We start from the raw sequence: 21611 nt of genomic DNA, 5'->3' as shown, positions 1-21611 counted from the left end.
GGTGAAAAGCATGACTTGTAATTAGTTTTGACGATAGATCGGCCGGTTAGCGAGAAGTACGAAATTGGTTTTGCCCGAGAGCGGCCGGTATCTAGGCTAAACGCAACTGCTAGCGAAACAGAGAGGAAAATTGAAAGGGATATCGAGCCACGTGTTTTCTTCGAACAGTGAATATCCGTCATTGTAGGCAAAGTCGATAACTACTGAACGCATCGGCACGGTGTTAGCCACGATCCGCGAATGTTGTGTCAATAAATGTCCGTCACCGACACCGTCGGATGCTTTTAGCTAAAAACGGCCGCGGCTATGGCTATCGCCAACTGCTCGATTATTTGCCTCGATGGAGGATCGAGCTCTCGAGGTGCTTTCCATGTCATTTGCCGTTGTTCACTTCCATCGTGACACTCGCGGCACCGGTTCACGGGATAAATATCGGAAAATTTCTCCTTTGTTTATCGTTCTTTAACGACATCCTCTTCTTTTTTTTCCAACTCTTCCGCGCTTGGTCACCTAACTCTTTAAACGCCCCGCAACTTTTCTCCGTCGATGCGACGCGATCCATTCGGATGTCTAACTCGGCGCACATTTTTTTCGTATCAACGTCGCCAATGAAGCTTCCCGCGAATGTTAAACAGCTGTTTTTCCGACTCTCGATACTCGACGAGTCCGTGACTCGACTGTGGAGCGTATTTTCAACCTGTCTCCTCTTTTTTCCTCGTTGCATCCAGCTCGACTATCGCGTGCAGCAACGTTTTACCTCGGTCTTGGCGATCGAGGTCTCGTCTCTTCGCAGTTTGATAATTCGAGGACAATTGGAATTACAGCGGTGCGGTTAGGTGTCGAAGGCGAAACGATCGCGGAAACATCTGTTGGAAATCATCCAGGCGTCTCCCTGGTATCTCTGTTCTTTGTTACCTGGCTGCATTCGATACCGTCTAGATGCAGGTATACCTTTCGATGCAGAGGATAGCCGGTCGGTCGTCGAGGCAGGAGCGTTGGGTGTAAAAAGTAGCGAAGAAACATGGAGAAAATCGACTAGCACCGGTGCGATGGTATCCAGTGACAAAGACCTCGGTCGATGCACGTGGTGGCACTGTCAGCCTTTTCTTTCTCTCTCCTCTGGATTCTCTCCCACCCCCGTTCTCTCTACTCTTCTTCTTTTCTATCATCCGTCTCACCCACTGTCTCTTCTTCCCTCCCGTTCGTAATTCTCTTCTGATCTACAACCTCCGCGACGCGACTCGGCTCAGCTCGGAGAGAAGGTCCCTCTTGCTGGTCCGCGCGTCCCGTCGGTATCCCCTCCTCGTTTTACGTACCGGGTGTGTCCACGATTTGGCACGATCGCAAAACGCTAGATCAATGTCGTCGGCCAGAAAGGTTTGCTTTTAACCTTACAGCAGGGGCGTAGTTTACTCGGTAAACATTTGGCCGCGCCCATCCGAGGGACCGACGAAAATTTGTTCTCGTAATTTGCACTTTTCCCACAACATCGAGATAGATTTTACCAGAAAATGAAACGAACAGCTGACGACGCGTCGGATTAGAGGGCAGCTTTCCAAGAAGTCGAATTATTCGTTAGACCGGTCGCGAAGTGTTACGATGTCTATCGCGTTAATTACCGCGACTCGAGGCAGAGGATAAGGAACACCTTAGCAATTCGCTCCGATTCCGAGGAAACTCGGCGTGGAAAATAGATCCGAGCTACCCGCGATATTGGGATCAGGAAACGGTGAGAGCAAATTGTGACCGATGAAAACACGCAGCATCGCTCGTCTTTGTCGTAGCGGTTGCGAGTCCATTGGACCGAGACGATCGACTTTTCTCTTTTATTGTCGAAGCACCGTTCTCTCGGTTCGATTTACGCTTCGTGATCGTTAGCGAGACGAACGGATAGATTTATTCGTCGAACCGTGCTCGGTATTCGCCATTCGTTTGGAAAAGTATTATTTTTCAAACGATACACGGATCTTTCCAGCTGCTTGACCGTCCGAAATTTAGAGTAGGTTTTATAAAATACCCCGTCTCGCGAGAGGCCGGTTTTGCGCCAAATTTCGAAAATAAAACAACCTTGGCCGGAAATTAATTTTCTCGACCTGAATTTAATGTCCACGGCTTTGCGATAAATAATGAGAATTGTAATTCCGTGGAGCGAATTCCGGCCGACTGTTAACGATTTTATCGTGTCACGCCGTTTGCTGTTTCTACTGGTCAGTCTCATCGATTTTCTCGGTTTTTTGGCACCGAGCAGACCTCTTCACGGTCTCCTTGGCAAAGATCTTAGCGAAAGTATCGATGCTCGCGTTTAAAATAGAAATTATGATGAATTTTCTAGCTTTCGGTAGACCGATCGAGAAAGTAGTCCATCCGTAGAAGAAAATCACCTTCGAAAGTCAATCGTTGTCGTATCGGAAGTTTTCAACTTTAAAAGGATTCTACGAAGGAAAGTAAAAGTTTCCTTTTATTTTTCTTCGTAGAATCCCGAACAGCGAAGAGAAATTGGTGTACACAAATCGGGTAGCGAGGAAGGATTTAGAAATTGAGAGTTGGTAGGTTACATCTTAAACGGTTTGTGTAACGATCGGTGATTTTCGTTTACGTGGCACGTTTTTTGAAATCGAATTAAGATCGCGGCCTTAAATACCGTGGCTCGCTCGAATCGGACGTATCGATTTAAATCGCGTCGCTTGACGCAACATGGGAAACGTGACTCGATCGAAATACTTTCGAGAATCGACTTACCAGATTCCGATTTGGTAGTCCCCGTACGGTATTACGCGGTATCTCGGTCAGTCTCGTGAGCAAGCTTGTGAAATCACGTGAAACGTCGTTATTTCGCCAGCCTTTTTCCACCAGAATCGCGGCGTGTTTGTTTTTGTTAATCAAACCCGCATCGGAGCGCTCGATCGTCGCGCTTATACCGCGGAAAATCGTTCGACGACGAAACGCTTTCGCGAATCGATGCCACGCGTGCTTGCATCTTCCTTTCATCTCTCGGCCCACGAATCACAGACGCGAAAAGCGTCGACGTGCGTTTTATACTCGAAAGAAAGGCATCGAAAAAGCCGGAGCGAAGGAGCGAGCCGTGTTTTTGAGTCGCGTGCACGCGCCAGCGAGAAGTACTCCGACGATGAGAGAATCGTACTTGATGGATTTCGATGAAACTCCCTCGAAAGCTTAGAGTAATGCTTTTTAGAGTTTCCTCTTTTTTTTCCAACCCCTTTTCCATTTTTCTCTCTCCCTTTCTTAACTGTGTCACGACTGTGCATTTACATCCCTGGCTGCAATCGAGCATCAAAACTAGGTGAATGTATCGTGTTTTAGAAACGAGTTTCAAGAAAGCCTTTCTTTGAAAGCGAGAAAAATTGATGCTCGGTTTAGATCTATTTCTGCATGTGTGAAAAAGAGGGAAAATTTAGGAAAATTATGAGGATGCTAAGAAAGCTTCAGTTTGTTTTACTTCGATTCTCGCGAAGCTGACCTCGCTTAGGTAATTGGTTTGATAGAATTTCGTATAATTAACGAGCGGTAGGAATTTAAAAGCGTTTATCGTTAATCAGTTTTCAGCGGCGAGGCTGGCTGTTCTTTCAGGTTAAACAGCCGTTCGTAACTGCTACTGTTTGCTGCATTATTATACAAACGAAGCTCGTAAAAATGAAAATTCAATTCGTTCGCTGCTCTCGTTTTCCACAATTTCCCGTCGCCACGGGACTCGTGTAATTATTGGATGTAAAAGCAGCGCGCAACTCTTTTTTTTTACCTTCGTAACGAACCTAATACACCATTGTGTGCTGAAGAATTTTTATTCACTTTTTTCGACTGTACAAGCAAAACGCTTTCATAGGAACACGAACAGAAATAACAGGCAGCATTCTGTTGCAAATATATCGAGTTATTGACCTCATAATTTCATAAAATCCTCCAAGTTCAACGGCAGACTCGATCAAAGACACAATAATTTTCAACGAAACGGGATAATAAATTTACGAAATCCTTGAAATACAAGCGATTTTCAAAATACCCCTTTCCGCGGTTGCTACACCGCTGCGTTCAATTTAAATTCATCGCGCAATCGCTTGGGCGTTATTAAAGCTGTCAGAATAAATTTCAGCAGAATTGGCAGTAGAATCTAATAAACGTCAAACGGTTATCGGACCAACGAGATATTCGATCAAAAATTCTTTGCTTATCCTCGCCGGTGCAATTAACGAACACCGAGATGATATACGAACCTCGAGCCAAGTGGGTTTCTTCTAAAAATATATTATCTTGTATCGTACCAACAGCTTAATCGACTAATAGTTGATTTCGTGACGGAAACTGTTTAGGAACGTTCTTGCGACTTTCTCTGGTCGCCATCGAGTTTCATTGTCAGGATCGAGTCGTTGCATCCACCAGACCAGACGATCTCCTATCCTATCCAGCCATTTCTGTCCTTAGCCTTCTGGTTTGGAGGCGAGTTAGCAAAGTCTGTCCGACGAGGCAGCCAACAGGCACCAAGGTCGAGCATTCCTTCACCTCGCTCAATTTTTGCTCCTTTCTTTATTTCTTTTCCACTCTGCACCACCGGCTCTCCCCGACTATATTCCCTCGCGTCTTCTTTCCGCTCCGTTCCTCGATACACCTCTTCTTCGCAACCACTCTCTCTCTACCTGCTGCTCTTCTATTCTCTCGTTTGTCCATGGCGTCGTCTCTCCTCGCTGCTTTTATCCCTATTCTCCGGCGCAGAGGACGATCCTCCGAAACGGACAATATCGACGATCGAATCTTTCACGTGCCACCTTTCATTTTCAATGCCTCCATTCGTGACATTGTGTGCTAGCTAGCTGGAAGTTGCCAAAAAAGCCGTGTGCCAGGTGCAGAATCACAGCTGTTCCCTCCAACGATCTCCGCGGATCCAGAAATCTTTTCACATGGTTACCGAGATCAGTTTTCCCGTGGTTAATTAATTAATTCGTTGACCGTCGGGTGTAATATCGATCGCTCGTTAATCGTGATAAGATAAGAGCCTTCGATATTCACGCGTTTGTCGTAAACGTCGAAGAAACGAAGATTAATCGGTCTATTTGAAAATTTCGACCGCGATCGGAGGATAAGAAGCAAATTTGCAAAGTTGCGGCGAACGTAGAGGAAGAAGAGGGTCGGCAGTTAGTGGTTGAACGCGAATTCGCTTCGTTCGGCAGCTGGCGACCGCGTCTTCCGGTCACCGGACAGGAGCCGTTACTCTGCAAAGTGGCTAATCGTGTCCTACCGATAGGTACTTACTACTTGGAACTTATGTAGAAAGAATTTTCGAAACGAACCACTGAAATTCTTCGCGTACGTCGGTATCGCGTGTTTGGAAACGCCCTGTACGCGAACGTAGTCTAGCGGAAAAGAGAATTCCACGAGAAAGTGGAGCCCAGAGGCGTTGCTGAATCGCGTTCGAAGAGAGAGGAAGCCGCGAAACTATCTCCAATTCGGAAAAGCTTTCCGCAAAGGAACCACAAATTTCGCGGTGAACACCGATTCGAGGAAAATGCTTTATTTCGACGGTGTTTTTTTTTTCCCCCCTCAACGTTTTCATCGGTGCACCGAGCAAACTTCCATCAGAGAATAACGCCCGCTCACGTACACGTGTATCGAGGGTACTTATTCCCGTGGAGCACGAAGAAACACACCACACCCTTTCGAGTGGCCTGCCTCCTCTTTTACCAGACGCCGCCGCAGACCCGCGATATAAACTCTTGGCTCAATTTTTTCCTTTTCCCTTTTTTCCAATGCTCGCGTGGAGAGAACAAAGTGGGAAGGGATTTGATTGCGTGCTCGGGCGAAAGTTTCTTTGGAACAGCGAGGAAAATCCGTGGAAAGGAACGTGGAACGTAACGTAATGGTCGCATCGACGACTACCTTTGCGAGCGTTAAGAAAGGGAACGAACGATACAATAGGTGGTAAGAGGATGTTAAAACGTTTGTTTTCGGGACTGCTCGGCGAGTTTTGTATGTCGTAAAACGGATTTAATTTGAGTCGCTTGAAACTAAACGCCTTCGTTTCTATCGTGATCGCTCGAAAAGTGCTTCCCGCCGCGAAACGGTACACGTGGAATCGAGATAATCGCGAGAGAGCAGGAGAAAATTGTATTTAATCGTGTTTACGAAGAAACGTGACGGCAGGATGTCAGGAGTGAAAAGGAACAAGATCGTCGTGTCAAATCGTTCTCTCTTTCTGATTACTCATCGCTACTGTTGAGTAATTATAAACGTTTGTTCGTTCGCGTGACGATGAACGCGGCACGGTTAAAATGGGTATAAATCGCGAACTTTCTGAACCGTGTAACTTAATGGAGAAGCGTTAATCTGTTTAGAAAAAGGATCGAAGCGGCCGGTGATTCCGGAACGCGACCACGGTTAATTAATCAACGAACGAGATTAATTTAAGCGAAAGCCAGAGTTCATCAGGATTTCTTGAGGTTCTTTTTCAATGTTTCGAAGGTACACCAGGTAAAATTAAGCAAATTTCCCGAGAAAACTCGTAATTCCCTGTTGTAACTGTGATCGAATCTGGCGCAGTTACCATGAGAACATGGCCGGGGAAAAAAAAGGAGAAAGAGGTACGCGAAGCATGTTCAGTCGCGGCGTCAATTCGCTTTCTCCCTTCGACCAGCGAACGCGTTTCGTTTTCCTTTTCGCACTCGCTTTCGAGCACCGTCATTTACCGTATAACAAAACCGAAGTAGCCCGCAAATTACCCGGTAATGGCCTTTCGAAACGAACGGAAAGAGGTGTCCCCTCTTCCCTTTCTCCCTCCTTCTTTTTCTATTTTCTTTTTCCGCGCAACTTTGTCGACCAACTTTTGTCGGCTTTTGATTCGTTCTAACGAGAGTTCATCGTTTGCCGGACACGTAACTCGTGGAACCCGTTTACCATGGACGATTCGCGATTAACCGTGTTCCACGCTGAAACCGGTGAACTTTTGATTAAAATTGTTGAGGAGAACGGAAAGAAAGTCGCGAACGCGAACGTTCGTAATTCCTTTCCAGCCGTGATTTACATCATCGGTGAGGCGATCGCGAATGTTCCTCAAATATAATCGTGTGCATAACCGTTAACGAAACACAGCTGTGGACAATTGCGGCAACTTTCGATTCAAACTTTCTCCGTTCTAATCAAATCATTTTTTTTGCAAATCGCCTTCTTACGATCCCTTTCGTAATCGTTCTCCCGGTAGCATCGACGGATGATTTATCAATAATCGAGAGCAAATTAATTAGAATCGTTAACGGAATAAATCGCACGACCATACGCGATATTTCTGACGTAAGAGTTCTTTGATCGTACATTGCCGTGGCGAAAGGCTTAATCCTCGGAATCGCAACGAATGGATTAAACGCAAGAACAGGCTGGATAGTAATTAACCGATGACCGATGCTTGCTGCGTTTAGAGCTGGTAGGATTAAAAAAAAAAAAAAAAAAAAGAAGCGATGGTCTCGTGAAAGCACGATTGCAGACCGAGCCGAGGCAACGCGTGTGCCTTGTTGCAGCGGGCCGGGCCTATCCAGCCCCAGGGCCATTGTCCCTGGCTGAATGAGCTCTTTGTCCAGACACATGCTGCCCTCGACGACGATGTCGATGCTAGAACAGACCTGGTCCCCAGGTTCTCTCCTCTGCCTAAGCTGTGTAACCTCGAGGAAAGCACCCTCTCGTTCGACTACTCGAACATACTGTCTCTAATGTACAGCTCTGATGCATGGTCTCGTGGCAGGACGAGTAACAGCTGTCGCCTAACCAACCTAACTATACGTTCACCACCCACAGCATTAAGGGAGGCTCGATTGCTTCCCGCGTATCACCACCTGCCTCGACCTGGTTATCCATCCGCCTTCTCTCAAAGTGACGCGAATTCAAGTTTTCCTATACACTCGAGAACGGAGGTGAATTATTTCAAGGTAGAAGGGTTGAACCTTTCCTCGATCTAAATCATCGAATTCGTTCTACCGAAAAGTGTGTCACTAGATATCGCAAACTGACCAGAATATAATTACCTTTTCGTGCGGAATAAAATGGAGGCGACCGAAACCGCGTATCGCGTTGGAGTTTATCCAAATCGCGTGCGATACAGCCTAATGATACACGATCGTACGTTAAAGTTACCCTAGCTACAAAGTGCTGGAGATTATCCAGAAGTAATTCAAAGTAGTAGGTTATCCGGTTGGTAGGGAGATGGCCGCGTCCGCGTTTCCATTGTTTATCGTCGATCGCGAAATTATCTGGTTATTACGAACGTTCGCGGCGTGTCCGAGCGATTTACCCTGTCTATGGAATATCAATACCGAGGATAGACGAGCGGACCGTTCCGGTTAACGTTCGATCCGACGCATTTCCAAACGCGTCCCGTAATTTCGTGCGGGGATAGAAATCGATAGCTCACGATCGTCGATCAATTTCCCTTGAAATGTCTACATAGAACTATGTAGTTACATAGTTTGGTAGATTTTGAAAATGAATGGAAAAGCTATAGAGGGAATGAAAGATCGCGTGTACTTGTTGCTTGTACCATCCAACGATCTCATCGTTTCACCTCTTCGTTAAACAGCACCGATAAGCTTTGAGTTTGATAGAAAAGGTACAAAGGAACAGTTTAAAACTATGCAATAATAGAAATTTCAGGCGTAAACGTAGAATTCTCTGCTCGTCGAACAAAATAGAGGGCGAGTAAATCGGTGAACTAGCAGAAACGATACGGTCTCTGTGTGTTGAACGCCGTACCCCAAAGCGTCGAGAGAATTTTCATTGAACCGCCTGCCGTTTCACCGTGTACAGCTTTATAATCTCGTGGCGAAACGTGCAACAGCTGCCTACCTACCTACCTTCCTTCCTTCCTACCCACTGGTACCATCGGACATCAAAAGAGGGTTGTTTGCTTCTCGCTTTTCAGCTGCCGTGGCAACAAGACAACCGCGTCTTCTCTCCGTGCCGCTTACAATAAAGATTTTCCTTCGCTGAAAAAGCTGGCCTAGATCTTCGAGAAAATTATTCTCTCGCGGCTCGATCACGCGCCTACACTTATCGACCTGAAAACGTCCCTCGTCTTTCGTTCCGCGTTTCTTTTTCCCTCAAAGACGCGAGATACCAATCACCGGATCACGGATCTGGAACAATCTCGTGGAAGATGAGGTTTTTCTTTGTTGCTCGAAATTTTTAATGTCCAGCGATTTAACAAACAGCTACAAATATCAATGAAATGGTTAAAGAAATTTAAATAGCAACTCTGGTTATTTCATCTTTGGAGGCCCGTAGTAAGCCTCATTTTTTAGAATTTTCTCGAACGCCTCTTTCATGTTAGGAGGCGCAGACTCGTCTTTTCCGATCTCCTTGGTTTCTTTTCCATCCGCGTCCAGCATCGGTTCGTGTCTCATCAGTCGGTATCGATTGTCCAGATGAATCGCTGGGCACAATCGTTGCGGTTTCATCAGCTGAAAAAGAAAAAGAGGAAAAGTGATACTTTTTAAAAATTATTTCGCGTTAGGAACGAAAAGGGTTAATCTTGCATACAGTACAGAAGGAAAAGGTACGCGTAAAAAATAACGTGGAAGCAACAGCCGTGTTAGTTATCCAAACACTTGGGGGATGCGCGTCAACAACGAGAGCCAAGCAACTTCCGCGAGAAGTTGTTCGTGAAAGAAGCTTTCACGGATGTGCCAACCCCTATCCGGCGACGTAAGGGGTTTTCCGGGGTAGGTGTCTCGTTGCCGCGGACCAGCTATATCGAGATAGAAGTCAACGCGAAACAGGGAGGTTGCTGAAAATCCGCAGCGTGTCGCTCGAAATAAGCTGCTTACCCCATCGCGCCCTCTCTCGCCCCTTTGTAAACCCTAGTTCAGCTAGGCTAGCAACTTTCTCACTGCCATTCTCTGTATATTAACCCTTTCGTTGCGGCCTGGCAAAACTTGGCCGAACGATTTTATTAAAAGTCTTGACGCGAATCGCGAGCGTAATTCTGGGAACGTTGCACCCAGAATGAACTAACGAAACGTTTAATTACTCCGTAGACTAGATGACAGCCGATTCACGGATCTAATGATCGTAGATCTCTCGAAACGAGCGGCGTACAGCACCGCAATTATAATTACAATTACGCGCGTGCACTCTGCGAGTCTTAATTAATTTCACTCTTATCCTCGTTTCCCGAAAACCTAGATTCTCAACAGTCCCATCCAGATGATACTCCTCGACGATCCGGGAAATATGAAAACTAGAAACGATTTCAAAACTATCGCCCGGCATCGTTTGTCTAATTAACAAAAACTACGCGTTTAATCTGGCGCGAACTGCGCGTGAAAATCACAAGTTAAGACGGTGTTAATTCGTTGAATTTCAAGGAAAATTCTACGGTTCGGCTCGGTTGGAACGGGCAGGAGCTGCGAAGGTAGGAAAAACAACTCGGTAGAAGAAAGTCGGTGTGGCAACGATAAGTTCAACGAGCTATAGGAACGAGCTGTCTGAACATTTTCACCGGATTTTCGTGCCGTGAAAATGTTATGCTCGGATTAGATGGATTATCATGAATCATCCTTATTTCTTTTAAATTGCCGCGTTGAAAATGAACGTACGTAGGCGGGGTAACTTTTTAATGTTATCGGGAATTTCTATTTTTCCACCCGTTTGTCTTTCACCATCGGTTAAGAGTATGCAAACGTTGATGTATTAGGGAAATTTGTATGAAAACACGTAACAAAGAGGAGTTGGGTAGAGGAAAGGTTGTTCAATGCGGTCTGGAAATCAAATTATCTCGTTAGAAGCCGCAAAGCAGACGCAGCAAAGAGAAAGGAAACCTTTTCAAAGAACCCTCTCGTAAGCTAAATGCCTGACCCGAATTCAAGGGTCTTCTTTGCTCCTTTACGGATGGGCTCTTCTTTTTTCTTCTATGGTTTCTAAAACGCGTGATACGCGTAAATCTTTCGAATCAGCTGGCCTGCGAGTTTGTTCGTAAACAAAGAAACCTTGTTCGACGCTGCTTCGTAAATCGGGTGAAACGATATCCAGAAAATACACTTTTCTTGTCCCAACGGAGACAATTAAGATAAAAAGCTTTCAGGAGTAGGAAAATTGTCAACTCTCGATCGACACGTTTTCGACAACTCTGATGGTTGTCTCGTTTTATTTGTTCGCTGATCGATAAACATTGTCGGAATGAAAAATATGCCTGTTGGAAGCAATCTGGTCGGCTTTCGTAGACATTACTGTCTGCTCGTACGGCGTATTGATCTTAGGGGGGATGATTTTTAAGACGAGTTTCTCGACAACTGGCACAGATGGCGTCACCTTACGGGGGTGGCATCCCCTCGCGGAGAATATTTTCCTTCCTCCTCGTTGAAAGAAGACTGTTCCCTTTTATATAGATTCGATCGTGTTCATTTCTATTATTTCCATTCATGTGCGCCATTTGCAGGAGAATTTTTGCGAGTTTGATCGATGACTACATCCTTCCCCATTTCTTTCTTCCTCCTATTTTGTACGATGTAAGAATGAACAGAATGGATTTTGTATATTTGTATCTCCTTTTTTTTTTCTCCTTCGATTTCATTCATCGTTGCTCGCGTAAATCGCATCGTGCTTTTATTTCCTAATGGTGCGAAAAATTACTCGTTTTTCTGGTTTTATTATCAAAAAGAAATTTGTTTCCGAAACTTTGTCCATCGCAATCGTTTCCCCTGTCGAAGGAATTCGTAGAATACATTTTAAAGGAAGCTTGTAACGATTCTATCGGCTCGACGGGAGGATCAATAAGCAAGAATGGCGAGAGAAACTACCGTAATACCGGAAGCTCGTAGAAATGTGTAGCGCAGTTTAAACGAAACGTCACGAACATTCGGATAAAAACTTTACCAGATAAAATTCTATCCCGTATCAGTTTTTATCGTCGAGCAAAACTGTTCCTTTTCACCAGTGAAACGAAAGATGGACACGAGAGCGTGAATTCGATCAAAGAATCCTGCTTCTCCAGTTTAAATTTACATTTCAAACGAGCAAGTAAGAGCTTGTCGCGTCAACGACACTCGGTAAAACGCCTTTCTTTACTACCTAAAAAGAAAATGGGAGGAGAAAAAAAAGGAACAGAGAGCATCGATATTGAAATTAATCACACGACTGAAGATTCTTTTTATGCAATATTATGATCGAGGAGAGGAAAGAAAAAGACGCGAGCATAGGGAGCAATTAAAAGAAGTGCATCTTTCTTGCGTGAAAAAAGGAAGTAGAAAGAAAACGACGAGGGGTCAATAAATAGGGGCACGTGCCCGTCGTAACGCGCGTTGATTCGAATCGCGACGGTTGCCGATTATGCCACCGCACTGTGTATATGGTATATATACACGTATATCAAAGGGTACACGGCACACAGAGGTTATTGACCAGGAAGATAGGTTGGTCGGGGGTGGGTGGCGAGGGGAAGTGTTGGCGGCGGCAATGGTGGCGGTGGTGGAAGCGGTGGAAGCGAGGCTGCCTCGAACACAGGGGGTTGCAATGGAGTTTGCTGGCTGCTCTCTCAAGAGCAACCAAGGGGTGGGAGTCGTCCTGGCCGACGCGAAAGGGGAAGTTTGCTACAGATTTACAATAACCGAACGTTCGTGCGCTCCTTTTGCCTCCTACGCGTCTTTATCTGACTAGGGAAACTATTCCATTGTCCGGCGTTATTAACGAAGAATTTATCAAACGCGAGACAGCCGGGGTTGGGTTTTTATCTGACAAGTAGACAGTTCGAGGAAGATCTAAATTGGCGAAAATCGTGATGCGATTCGAAGAGGGCACGCCTAGATCGTATCGAGCGATCCTCGTTTATCGTAGCAAAGGAATCGAGGCACGCAATATGAAGTTGGCAGGTTCGAAACGGTGCTCATTAATTCGCAACGCGTGTGTACGCGAGGAGCTCGTTAAGACGATGCAACCGTCGCGCAATGCACGCTCGTTAGTTCGCGACAGAAGGAACGAGTTCCTTTTTCTCTCTCTCTCACTTTTTTCCCTTCATTTTTTCGTTCTTTTTCCCTCTCTCGTTGCTTCGCTAGTCGAGTCACGGGTAGGCCGCGGTTTCCAGAATTTCTTTGCCGGATCGAGCCAGAGGCAATTAGCTCGTCGCTCGTTGTCCATTCGCGTTTAAAACGCAAAGATTCTCCCGCTGCACGAACGAACGTTTGTGGTTCAATTAATTGGTCCGCGCAACGATAGCCCCCGATTAATTCGACTAATTATCCGACACCGTCCTACGCTGTTGCTCGTTTGCCGGATCGTTATTATCAACGACTCGAGTCGCCTTTGATTAATTTCACCCCCGATATTCGTCTCTCTAATCATTCGTGAAATTAATTGTGTTTCTTCTAAAGACAAAATCAGATGGATCTCTCGTTTTCTGTCTTAATTCGTTTTGAAATAACTTTATCTTTCTCCGTTTCAAACGCGTTCGATCGAGTTGCATCTACCTTGATTTTATAAGAAGCCAGTTACGAAAAGTTTCGCGAGATAGTTCGACACGCTATTAGCCGAGTAAGTGGCATGAATGCAACCCTTAATTCGCCTCGACGTCGCTTCTTTTTCACGTCTCTAGTCTCTTTTCGTTTCGACCTCTCTCTTTGTATATTCAGTGACGTATAGAGAAAAACGAGGGTTTTCAAGAGACATCACCGAGCACTCGTGCTTTTCTCGTGGCAATCACCGTCAACCTTGGAGCAACAGGGTCATCCACGGTCCTCTCCTCCGTTTTCCACCCTCTAACCCTTTCTAACGTTCAAGGAAAACACACGGTTGTTTTAGTCGAATCTCCGTGTCGGCGGCTTGTTTTATCGGGGCAAAAATAAGTTTCGATGAAACTTGTCCATTTTAATTATCGTAAGTACCATAGCAGAGTTAGTTTGCTACGGAAGCTGGCGTTGTAAATAATCATAGCGATCGATTAGCCGCTGATGAGCGTTTGTTTTGTATTGCAATTGCGATCGAACCGACGCAACGACGCGTCACGGTTTATAATCGGCTGATTTGTAGACAACGTGTACATTACACAGAGATATGCGCGCACACACGCACATACCTACATCTATACATTATAAATATTGCTTGTAGTTGAAATATTCGTTTTGATCTTTGCGAGTCTTTATTGGTAATTTAGTGTGACGAACACCGTGTTTGGTAGTATGGCAAATTTATTCTAGAGAATATTCTGTCGCTTCTAATTTATATCTATTCGTAGAATATATACGTGTATTTATATTAACGATATAATATTATACATATATGTTTGTCATAAATATCATATGAATTAGAGCGATTATTTGTTTCAATTTTTATTAATCCAGCGTCGTGTATCAAGTAGTGTTTTTAGTATCTTATCTATCTATATTTATATATTATTATTATTATACATATTCATGTTATTGTTATTAACATTAATACTCGTCTTAGATATTATTGTCGCCCACCACCACTTTATGACACTGCTCTCCACCAAAGGAATGTTTGTCTTATAATTTGTATTGTCGTGCTACCGATATGATCGTAGATACACACCGTCGATTAAAAAAAAAAAAAAAAAGAATTGTGATCGCAATCGAGTAACAATCCTTCCAGTTCCCTGGTTAGAAGTATATGTTGTTTAGTCGTACACGACCAGTCGAACGATCTTGCTGTTTTCCAATGGTTCGAGAGAGAGTTTTGCTTCGAAGAAATCCAATCGGATACTATGAAAGAAAAAAAGAAAAAAGAAAAAAAAATATCATCATTTCTATCTTACGTTTCACCGTGCCGTAAAGTGTTTCCCTTAGCACCAACCCTTATACCGTTCTCTCGAGCCCTTTCTCCTTGTCTCTTTTTTATTTTCTACTGTTCTTTTTTTCGTTTCTGTTTCTTTCTTTCTTTCTTTCGGAACGAAAACACAAGCATCGACGATTTTCGCAGGCTATACACGAGTTTTCTTCTCGGCGAAGAGGATCAGAGGAGAATGAATTAGAGAGACAAAGAGACATACAGTGTGAGACGCGCAGCAGCAGGTGGACCAAGAGAGAGAGAAAGAGAGGGGGTGGTGTGCACCAAGGCACCGCACGCGTTCTCGACTGTGATCATTGAGAACACCTGTGTGTTCTCTGTCTCTCTGTTTTTCTCAAGGATGCAGGTACGAATCCTGGTTGCCGCTGGCCCTGGTGAACCGACGCTGATGGACCACCACCAGGTGCTACGAGCACAAACGATGGAGCAACGGTGACCGGGGCACGGTGGTGTCTATTGTCTCTCGTGAGTCCTTCATTACCAAAATCATTGTGTCCTTCTCAGACGACGTTCTGGCCAAAGAGAGAAAGGCATCGGGAGAGGCATTTTATCAGTTCGAACGTAATTGTTTATAAAAGATCTTTCTTTACTTTCAACGACCGTTACAATGCTATCGCGTCTATCTTTGTCCCTATTTCTTTGCCTTTCTCTCCTCGTTTGTAATTCGCTTTCTGTGTTGCTCGCGTGGTTAACAGGCCAATTCTCTCTTTCTCTTCTTTCGTCAAACGCGAGCACCAGAGAGTAGCTTTAGAATTTAGCGAAACAGTTTGTAGCTTGTGTACCAAGAGGGGGGAGGTAAATAGAGGATAAGGAAAAAGAGACGTATAATCCTGGAACGACCTAGATCAAGTGGACGTTGCTAAAGTCCACTCTTGAACCTAACTACGCTACTTCAGCCTTTCTACCGTACAATTTCTTCATCGTTCACCCCCACCTTTTCCCCTCCAACCTGCTCATTGGAAAAGTAAACGAAAGTTCGGAAAAACAAGAACCCACCGAAAGCTTCGAGGTTTTCAATCCCTCTATTGCTCGTTTCCGTCAAAGGCGATCTTTCCTCGAGGAGGAAACTTCGAGCTGTGCCCGGTTCATCGAAATCTGTCGTAAAAATCGAACGAGCGATGGTAATAGAAGCAGGTCGATTAAGATTAAATCGGTTAAATCGGTCAAATCGGCCGAATGACCGGCAACCGGTAAGCGATTCTATCGAACCGGTTGCCTCTGCTTATCTCGATCAGCGGATTTTAGTCTGCCGGTCGATTAGCCGCGTACGCCATTCTAATTTCTAGCAATTAAGGCCACCGGTTTGTACGGTCACGGCCAGGAAAAATTTCCTCCGCTTGAAATCTGTTTAAAAACAACCTCCGAGTCGAGTGGAAATAACGGGAGATAATATTTCCGAAATTTTCACTTTTACGGATACGTGAAATAGAAACGTGCAACTCGAATATCAAACCGGGATACGACGTTTTACCTGTTCGAGCGAAATCTAATTACTGCTGAAAGTTTTCGATTAACCCTCTCGACGGGCAGGGTAAACGAGACGATATCGTTTTTTTCCCAACGAAGAGAGACGCAGTTTTCATAGACGCGCGACAAACTTCCGTATCGATTAATGCCGGGAGAACAACGCGGCTGTCGAGTGCGGTTTTATTGCGTCGAACGCGAATTAACGCGAAATTCTGTTGGCGACGCGAGATTCTCATAACTCGCCGCGAAATAATCGAACCGCGAACGGTGAAACGAGCCTGCGAGTTGTCTCGATTGGTACCTTCGCTTTTATTCTGAAAAATCATTGTAATTCTTCGAGTTATTGCTTAACAATTGCTTTGCTGCTTTCGAGTGGCCTCCTTTCGATAAGAGGCCGATTCGAGGTACGCTATTGGCTGGCAGCATCTTAAACAGGGTGAATTTTAAGGGAGAAAACGAAAGGGGGATGAATTCGAAGGGAGATGGAGGCGATAGCACGTGGTACGTGATCGAGAGCAGGGTTAGCTCGAGATTCACGATCGTGCAGCGTCGAAAGCAAATCCTTTTTCCGATCTGCGTGAGATAACCAGCGAAATCCTGCGCGTTCTGCACCCTCGTGGCGCGGCCTCTTCCGAAGAATCGTGTAAAATTACTTTGAGAAACGAACAAGGGAAAAGTAGCGTTTAATCGAAAGTTTCTGCAACCGAGAATGATAAGGAACTTTATGAGGTTATTAAAAACTTCCATCCCAAGAGGATTATTAAATTTATCTTGAAATTTATTTTATCAAGATAAATTGCAACCAACATGCACCTTATTTGAAAACATTTTTCAAACCTCGTTTCCTTTAGAAATTACTGATTTTTCTTTTTAAAATATAAATAACGAGGAACCATCCCCTTAGGGATAAAGCTTGTGTTAGCGGCTACTTACACCCTTATGTGTCTCAGGTTTCCACGAGTTGCGGCGCAAAGCTCCAACTACTCGTGTTCCTCGGTTGGTATACCAAATGGTCGGTAATGTAGATACTTTCCTCGTCCTAGGAATTTACTTTACCGGCCATTAGCAATTCTACTTTCCCGTCTTCCGGTTTACCGTTTGTCGCCACGCATTTACCACCGTTTATCCTCCCATTGATAAGGAATTTTCAATTTTCAATTGTAATTTCTTCTGTTTCGACTAGTAACACTTTTACAATAGAAATTTCATTTGATTTAATATTTTAGTAACGCGAAAATCGCTCGATGATTTAGTCGCCCTGCACGCGGCCCACTAATTGACCTCTCGATAATAACGAGCACTTAGGGTGCAATGTTGATCGAATACTCTATCAACACAAATTTGCGGTTTTTAATAGAGGAAAGGGACAATCATGAAAGATGCAAACAACGAGAAGGAAAATATATATCCGGTGCTCGTTTCGCTCAGAACTTGGCGAATCGGTATTGTTGAAGGGGTAAAAAAGGGTATTGGTTGAACCGTTGCCGCGACACGGTGCCAGGTAGGGTGATTAATTAAATGCAAACACGACCACGCCCGTTTCAAAGTGACGAGGAAACACGGTAGCGTGACTACGCGGTCAGCCGAAGGGTTGAGGGTTGTTTCGCGACAAAACGCGCCTTCTTTCACCCTGTTCCTCCATCTGGGCTAGGTTTTATCGGTAGCCGAGGTCACCGTACTTCGATCCGTCCATCGTCTGGCCACCTCGATAATTAGCCCTAAAATTAGACGCCGGTTGATAATCGTCGAGCAGGTAACCCAATTTCTCGTCAAATTCAATTCACTCGACCCGATTAGAGTAACACGAATCCGTTGAAAGAAGAAACCGCGAGGCATGAAACTCGAGTGACTTTTTAACCGAGAAACTCGTGTCTGGTCGAAGCGACGAAACTCGTTCCATTCTCGGTTACCTAGACAAAACCGTAACGACGTACTCGAAAACTAAGCCACGCGACGCAATTACCCGGGTCAGATGAAAATCCATTGACTCCGTTTGCAAGCTTCTTACCGATTATACCAGAACCGACCCTGTTCTCGGATGCTCCGAGTTGTGCTTCGCGTTGCTCGTTGACGAAAGAATTCGTTAATACTTGCGAGATCGTCTTAATTGGTTAACGAGCAACGAGCCGAGAGGAAAGGGAGAAAGGAAAGAGCCAGCGAAGGGAAGTGATTTCCAAGTTCCTCTTTTTTTATCTTTCGAGTCGCAAGGAACGGAAACCCCGGACTCTCGAAATCGAGCCCGCGCTCGTTAACCCCCGAAATCGATACAGTTGATGGGTTGCACGGTAATAAGCATGGCCTAGATAGTTAGAAACGTTCTAACGATGAAGAACCTTGTCTACTTCACTTTTTCAACGTACGAGAAAAGCCCGAAAAATAATAATTATTCGTGATTTCTGAACGAGATCGAATTCCCCAATTATTTCGTTGATCATTCATTGAATCGAGGAAGCTCGTACGAGTTGTGGGTGCGCCCGAGCGACGTCGAAGACGTGGATAATAGTAGTTGTGGTTTAGGAGGGTTAACGTAGGAGGGTATGGTGTTTTCCATAGACCATCTGTCGAGGGCACCCCCCGTGGATTAATTGGGACCCCGTGTATTGATCCAATAACATGGGCGCTGGATACACACAAACTGAGGGAGAGAAAACTCGTATTGAGGGATATGAAACGAGCCAACTAGCGAGAGAAACAAAGAAAGAGGGCGATGAGGAAATAAAAGCGGGAGTTCTAGAAAATTACGAATAATAGTTATCGAGAGGGTTCAGAAAAAAAGGGTTACCCATTTGTGCTGGGTGCAGAAAACACCCGATTCGAAGAGAGAAGCGCACATCCGTGTATCTCCCCATGGAATTCGCCGTAAAGTCTTTGAAGGAAAGTTATTTTTATCGAGTCACCCTCGTCACCGACGACACCTACCGACGCCTACTACTCGTGTTGCCCGCTTTAATTGTACGTCTTAATTAAAATTAATACCGCCCAAATTAAAATAAATTGAGCCTGGTTTACTCTTTACGAGTTAAAGGAAAAAATGAAACGTCGCGTCGCGTCGGTCGCAAACATCTTGAAACGCGTGCACGCTCCCGAAGGGGGTTGTTCCGTGACGCGTGACGTTTAATCCCTTCGATCACGACACCGGTGTAATTATTTTAATGGACGTTTACGCGTGTACCTCGCAAATGAGTCACCCTGCTTTTTGCTCCGACGAACTTTAACTCCTTCGTAACTTGTTACCCTCGTTCCTTTCGGGGAAATCAAACGAGTGTTCTCGTAGAAAATATTGGCATCGATCGCGAACGTTTTTCTTTTCTTTTCTTTTTTTCTTTTGGATTAGGAAGGCATATCGAGGTAGACGACTCATGGTTCAATCAATATCATATCGATTTATTGACTCGAATAACGATTTTTACATACTGTTCGTTAAGATCTCGAGAAAAGGGGTCGTGCGAATAGTTAGATTCGTTTGCATGAATCGTTGTCGCTAATTACCGTAAACGGAAATATGTATATCTACGTGTGCATTTCTATGATACGTAATGGACAGTGGTGCTTAACATATACATATATATATATATATATAAAATTATAATGACGTTTATGCATAGCCTACTGCGTGTAGGCTACCGCAACGCGCAATGCATGCAAATTGCGCGTTGTTAAGATATCTTTTACGAAAGTAGAGAAATTGACGCGTACAATCGACCGCTTTCAAGGGAAATTTTCTCGCGACCAGTGATCTTCGGCAATAGGAAAACATATACGTAAGATCAAGCGGTGTATACAACAGATATCTTTAATTGAGACAAAGTAGTTGTTCGATCAAAGCTATCTTTTATATTTCTATGTGAACGTAAAAAAATATATATATGAATATATAAATACACATATAGTATAGACGTCTAAGACGATGTCTATCTAATCTATAACAATGTCTACACAACAACGACATCTGCGCGTGATGGTGTGTACTCTAGGCTCTACACATCTATGGGGTTCTCTTGTCTAAGGTGTCTCTCACGGAGATGAACATGGCGGAGTCTTTTTCGTTTCTTCTCGCAAGTCTGCATTCTTCTTGTCGTTCTTCATCTTCTTCTTTACGTCTTTCGATGATCGACGACACACTCTCTGGTTTTGTTAGGAAAACGTGTATCGTAAACGTCACAGGGTTCGATTTCGAACGAGCAAAACCCACCGACGCGTTCTTCGACAGGAGAGTCCTTTACAGGGGGTGTACCTGCTCCTTCCTTCCCCTATTTTCCAAACCTTACCCCTTCTTGCGCGATCGAACGCATCGCCACCTGGTGGCCGTACCCTCTAGCAGCGGACAGGAAGGTTAGACGACAACCCACCCGGCACAACCATCATCACCATCATCACCATCACCAACACCAACACTAGCACCACCACCACTGCTAACCCACACCCGTGAAATCCGACTCCGACCTGCAAGCTGCTTCTCTTTCGAATGGCAAACGTGCCGCGCCCGTTAATCCACCGGGCTAATCAATTTTCACCGCGATCCCTTCTATGCTCTAACGAGACCCAGCCCTTTTCTTCTTCTTCTTCTTCTTCTTCTTCAACGCCGTTCGACGATGCTTTTTGATCACGACAGGACGCGATTGTTCCGACGTGTCAAGCGTTTGTTCTCGAACAACGGTGGAAACAATGAGGCTGGGATCCAAAGGAAAGGTATCGGGCAAATTCCGTGATTGACAACTAAAGGGTTATTAATAGAAGAAGGCTAGACAACGCGAGGGGTATGTTTGTAACGTAGAATCGGTCGAGTAAAACGAGACGGTGAATGATATAACAGGAGTCGCGTGCCAGCACTAATTAGGGAAGAGCCTTCCTCGGATTCCCGCTCTTTTCTTTTTCCCCTGTTTCCTCGACTTCCCTCCTCATCTTATTTTAGTACTCGATCGACATTCGTACCGCGTAATAAGAACGACCTTCGTTACCTCGCTTCCCACCGAAATCCGTTTAATCAACGGCAGGGAAGGTTTTTAAACGCGTTTAACCCCTTGTCGACGGGGCGAGGATCCTTGTGTACCAGCCGTTCACCGTTTACAACATCTGACGTGTTGATCGATATCGATCGGTCGTTCGATAGGAAGGATATCGTGGGTTCGCGAACGCACGGCACGGCAGGACGGATTGCGAGCGTGTCCGCGTACGTCATTCAGAGACAGAAGACCGATCGAACGTCGTCGCCGGTGGTAGAAACTCTGATCGAAACTGGGGAAAGCAAGGAACCTAGAGGGGAGTCGACTGGAGGAAACGAGGGAGGGGCTGTCGGATGGAAAGAGAAGGAAGGCCTACGATCGACCTAAACCCGGCGTTAACCTTTTCATCGACCCCGT

At 45.0% G+C, this 21611-nt stretch overlaps 1 protein-coding gene across 7 annotated transcripts in view; it reads left to right on the top strand.

Moving 5' to 3' along the window:
* LOC114875311 (RNA-binding protein Musashi homolog 2) overlaps nt 1-21611 on the top strand; it is an 86535-nt gene that overhangs the window by 50786 nt on the left and 14138 nt on the right. For 2 of the 7 annotated variants that reach the window (XM_029185455.2, XM_046286901.1), the window contains one exon: nt 14917-15249. The exons of the other annotated variants lie outside the window; for them this stretch is intronic. The gene's annotated coding sequence lies outside the window, so the exon portion shown is untranslated. The remainder of the gene's footprint in view (nt 1-14916; nt 15250-21611) is intronic. 7 annotated transcript variants of the gene reach the window in all.

This window comes from Osmia bicornis, chromosome 8 (genome assembly GCF_907164935.1).
Source record: "Osmia bicornis bicornis chromosome 8, iOsmBic2.1, whole genome shotgun sequence".
NCBI classification, from domain to species: Eukaryota; Metazoa; Arthropoda; class Insecta; order Hymenoptera; family Megachilidae; genus Osmia; species Osmia bicornis.
Note: the sequence above shows the minus strand (reverse complement) of the source record. Positions and strands in the feature narration are given on the sequence as shown.